The sequence below is a fragment of the Tupaia chinensis genome, unplaced genomic scaffold (genome assembly GCF_000334495.1).
Source record: "Tupaia chinensis unplaced genomic scaffold, TupChi_1.0 Scaffold000165_2, whole genome shotgun sequence".
Lineage (NCBI taxonomy): Eukaryota > Metazoa > Chordata > Mammalia > Scandentia > Tupaiidae > Tupaia > Tupaia belangeri.
In genome coordinates, this window is record NW_006159640.1 from 2,351,160 (window position 1) to 2,356,641 (window position 5,482).

A 5,482-nucleotide genomic window follows, 5' to 3' on the forward strand; every position below is an offset into this window, starting at 1 on the left:
TGAGCCAATTTCTTAAAATCAATATTTACATTCGATTGTTGTACATCTTGTAATGCACAAGGGCATGGTTTTTCAAAGTATGCATGCAGTGCATGACAATCAAATCAAGGATATTTCCTTGGTTCTTTTTCTCTGGAGAACCCTGACAAATACAGAGACCATCTTTCACACTCTACTACAGATGCTAAACGATAGCTCCACCCAAAGCACAGGGCTGTGGGATTCATTGTCTACTACCTTGAAGAGAGGGAGAATTCCAATCCTGATCTGGGAATCTGAGCAGAGCTGCCTCAGACGTGGACTTCCCATGGGTTTTCTATTTTCCTGCTTTGCCCACGTTTGCTATGGTCCCTATCACATGCACTTTACATAGGCGTTTGCAAATATCATCTCTCTTACAGAACTTCACAGGCTCTAGATTGAGCCTTGACCAGGTCAGGCACTCTCTGAGGTGGACAAGTTGCCACCACTGCTAGACCCTGGGAGCCACGTCTGCACACCGCCCCCTGGGCAAGGACACAAAGCAGGCACCACTAACTTATCCCTGAGTCACTCACTCCTGATCCAGCGTTTCATTCTTTGGAAATTTTGCTGTGTGGAAAGTTCCTAACTGGGCAGCAACCAGAGGAAAAAGAGGCTAACTAGGGGGAAGATTCAGATCTGCCAACCAGTGCCAGGAGAGACCTGGACTCATACACACATAGCCTGTCCTGACCCAACTCACAGATAAATCCCAGAGATTTCTGTCTGATACCCGCAATAACGCATGTGACAAAAAACCCTTCTAAGTCAGTTTGCCACCTGCATAATGAATAGTGTGAGTTCCCAGCAGGAAGTACACTCAGATCTGTCATATAGGGGTCATTCTTAAAGATGTGAGCTGAGGTGCCAGCCGGTGGCTTGGTGGTTTCCCATATGGTCAACAGTGTGGTTTGAGTCTCAGAACCTGCAGCTTGAAACATACTCTGGGCACATGTGCATGTGTACCCCAAATCCTGAGAGGAGACTGGAGGAGAAGGGAAAGAATTGCAGCATGGCCATCCCCTCTAGGGGCTTGTCCACTTTCTTTCTGTCTCTCTCCAGCAAGTGCATGCACCCTGTAGCAAAACTTTAAAAAACAAAAACAAAAGAATGACAGGTTTAAGAAACTAGCAAGGTCAATGACTAGACCAACTCTGACCATTTAGCTGGGAGAAGGCCCTCCCTCCCAGGTCACACACTCCCACCCCAAACTCCCACCAGTGTCTCAACCAGAAACCAGAGGGCAATGGAATCCTTGGAAGCAGTCAGTTAAGGTCAGCCTACGAGGGCACAGAAGAAAGTAAAAAAGAGGAGTATCCAGGACACAACCCATCACCCGTGTTGCTAAAGAGTGCTCTCCCCAGGCTACCAGGTGGAGTGGGGGTTAAGGTGCTGGATCCCACATGGCCAACTGTGTGGTTTGAGTCCCAGACCCAGTAGCCTGAAAATCACTCCAGGCACATGTACATGAATGCCCAAAATCCCAAGAGAAAAGTGGAGGAGAAGGGTTTGTGGCATGACCAACCCACCTGAAGGGTGATTTCAGGGAGGTCACTTTCCCTCCCTCCCTCTCTCTCTCTGACAATTGCTCATGCCCAATAGCATGCATAAATAAATAAATAAATAAATAAATAAATAAATAAACAAACAAACAAATAAAAGGAACGTGTTCTCTCCCACATAACTGACTCTTTTTTTAGTAGCTTTTTTAATTGTTTCACCTGATTATGCATCTGTAGGGGAAGAAGGGAGATAGTACTCTGAGAGTTGTCCCAAACACCAAGAGATATCCTCTGAGACTCAATGCTCTGACATACAAATGTCAGAGAAAATCTATTTTCCTCGTTCTCTGTATGAGAATTCAATGAGCTCGTGTGCCCATGCAATTCTTATAAAGTGTGAAGCAACACATAGATACACTCCACTGTACCTGGTAGGGTAGGACCACAGATATGAACACACCTCTCCACACCAAAGGACGGCCAGGCCTCTCTAATCCCTTCACAGCACATCCTATCACGTCACTACCCAGCTAATGGCCCAAGCAGGCTCCTGGGTCCCCACAAAGCCACCTCTGCTCTGACGTGTGAAGCCAGCAAGGAGCCTAGGCCAGGCCCCGTAGCATCACTGATGACCGCCAGCAGTGGCCAAGGAGTCTTTCCCTCGTCAGCATGAACGTCAGTCTAGTTTCAGTTCCAGGAACACTCTCTCCACAGAGGCCCTGCGGGAGCATTTACATCCAGAAAGTTTATTTAGGGCCACATGAAGTGAATGGAGACACCAAAGAGCATGGTTCCTGGAGAACAGCCTTCCAGAGGACACTGGTCAGAGAGACATGTTCAAGGAGGCCAGGCCAAAGGCTGTCCCTCCACATTCTTGCAGGACCTCAGCCAGAATAGTTTCAGAATTTATGAGGCCAAAAGAGGCTCTTAAATGAATTTTATTTTATTTTGTAAAGAAAGTGAAAGGGTATGGAGGGACTGAGGGGGTACAGCAGCAGTCGCCACAGGTGTGCCTCCGACTTCTGAGTGAGACTCCCATCTTACTCGGGAAGGAGGGGACACCTGTTCTTCCACATCTCATGGCTGCCTGCTGCCCAGAAGACCGTGCCCGACACTCCTTGATCTGGCATTTGAGATCTGGAGTCAACTTACTTTTGCAACTGTATTTCTCAGTACCACTCAGATGGACTGACAGCACTGGTGTCATGTGATTAGATGCCCAGGCGCTGGAGCCTGGCACACCAGGTTCTAATCTATCTCCATCCCTTACTAAACTGTGAGGCTTTGGGCAAGTCATTTAACCTCCCTGACCTGACTTAGGTGCCACATCCTTAAGAAATAAGAGCGTTTGCCATAAATAAAATGAAATTATGCATAGAAAGCCCTCAGCATATTGCCTAACCCAGAGTCAAAACTAAATAAACATTACCTGCTACCAGCCAACCTCCTGGCTGTGCCCTGTCCTTTGCCTCCAGACTCCTGCCTGCCCAGTCCCCACCAGGGCAAGCCTGAGTTCCAGGTCACCAGCTGCTCCAGCCACACTTATCTGTCCCCCCTCTCTGCCCTCCACCCTTCCCTCAGAACTCCAGGCAAACCACAATCACCCTGTGAAGGCTGCCATGGGATAAAAATATCCTAGGCTCAGGGCCAGCGGGTAGCATAGTGATTAAGATGCTGGACTCCCACATGGCCAACTGCAGTTCAAATTCCAAACCTGGCAGTTCAAGACTCATGCCAGGCATGTGTGCGTGCATCCCTAAAATACCAAGGGAAAATGGAGGAGAAGGGATTGCAGGGTGATCACCCTGAGGAGTGATTTCTTGTTTTCTGTCTCTCCAGCAAGCGCATGCACCCTATAGCAAAAATTTCTTTAAAAAAAAAAAAATTGTAGGTTCAGCATCCGAAGGCCCACAATGCAAGGCCTACCCTCTACAGTGACTTGCCACCTTCTGTCCACCAGTCGTTCAACATCTCTGGATTTGTGGCTCCTTTTCTCTAAAAAAGGAAGAATAGCCTCTTTCACTTACGGAGACTCAATGGGATGATGATATATGTGAAAGAACTTTGTAACCCTGAAATACCATGGCATGTTAGAAAAACCAAACTATTAAGTTTTAGGGCAACGGTAATACTAAGCCATAAAAACTTATTTTTTATGATCTGATTCAGCATTTGTGGCCTATAACTTTTCTGCTGGAAAACCCAGTGAACTACTTTAGTGATCCAGGAGGGTCACATCACTGATAAGCAGAATTTCAGTGGACTCCCAATTTTTCCTCCAGACCCCACTTTGAAAAGTGCAAAAATAATTAAGATTGCTACTAGGACAGTGAGAGTTCTACTTCTCATTTGCAAAAGGATTTACAGTTTTCGTACCATTCGTTCATCCCAGGGTCTAAGAAGACTACAGCTGGCCTCAAGAACCAGGCAGAATTCTGTGTCAGCCCTGAGTCACTGCTGTCTTGCCAAACCCAAAAGACCCAGAGCTTATAATTACTTGCAAATCTGACAACTCAGCCTCATCCATAAAGGGCCAAGTGCCCACATGAAATAGGATTCTTTCAAATGCCCAGTCGCATGTAAAAACTAAGGCAGGGCTCTATAACCTGATAGGTAAACGATTGCAAGTGCAATCCTAGCCCTTCTTCCCTCATAGGCTGATAGCCTTGAAACAAGCTGAGTCCCTAATTTACCAACTCGGGGAGCTTGTCAAGGTCTCTATACACTCTACGCCAAGGTACTGCTTTCATTTTAACCCTTTAGCTGACATTTCTCAGCCAACATCTAATTATGGAACTTTATGCTCAGCCTATACAGATTCTTTGAGAAGGGGAATAATGTCTAAGAGACACAGATGAATCCAAAAGCACACACACATACACGAAATAGACAACTTGTTTAATCTCACACAGCATAAAGGCTAGGATGAGCAGCTGCAGCCTTTAATGTCCTGTGCCCTCTCAATTATTTTCATGTAAGCAGTGACAATCCTACCAAGGTAAGAAAAAGAAAGTTAAAATATTCAAGTTGGATCGGTGATCTTGAGAGCGACTGTTTATGAGAAAAGCCACTATTCCAGTTCTGCCTCTAGTGCGTTGTGTAACCTTAGATAAGCCCATTCATCTCCCTGAGGTTTGATTTTCTTGTTGGTTAAACGAGGGGTGGGACTAGTGGATAGTAAGGACATGCCGCATGTGTTGCCATGGAGGACTGGGCTGTGTGGGACCCGACAGACATTGCTAATCAATCACAACACCCTTTCCCAGCAAGCAGGGCCCAGTGCCTTATACAGACACTGCCACCAGGAGGCCAGAGCTGGCACAAGTAAATAAGATCCATTTGCTCTCCCTGAGCTAGATGATTTCTAAGGACTTCTACCTGTTTTTGCCATTCTGTGATCTATGGCTTAGTGCGGGGGCGGGGGGGTGGGGGTGGGGATGGAAATCTAGAAACAAGAAACTTAATCACCACCCTGATGTGGAAGATTTTCAATACCGCTGAGAAAGGAACTCAAAATCTGGATTTCTGTTTCATTTGTAAGTGGAGCGTAATAAGTTTATTCTTGGGTTTTTTTGTTTTTGTTTTTGTTTTTGTTTTCCTGGAGAGGTTTTTTTCGCTATAGGGCGCGTGCGCTTGCCAGACAGACAGAGAGAGACATAGAGACAGAAGGCGAGAAATCACCCCCCCAGGGGGGATGGTCACGCCACAATCCCTTCTCCTTCATTCTCCTCTCAGGATCTTGGGCATGCACGCGCACGCGCCCAGCGTGAGTTTTAAGCCACCGGGTCCGGGACGCGAACCACGGTCGACTACGTGGGAGTCCAGCAACATAGCCATTATGCTAACTGCTGGTTCCCACATGTTTTTCATTTTAATTTTCATCTTCATAAGAATCCTGAAAATAACAAGAATAGGGAACCAGCAGTTAGCGTAATGGCTATGTTGCTGGACTCCCACAT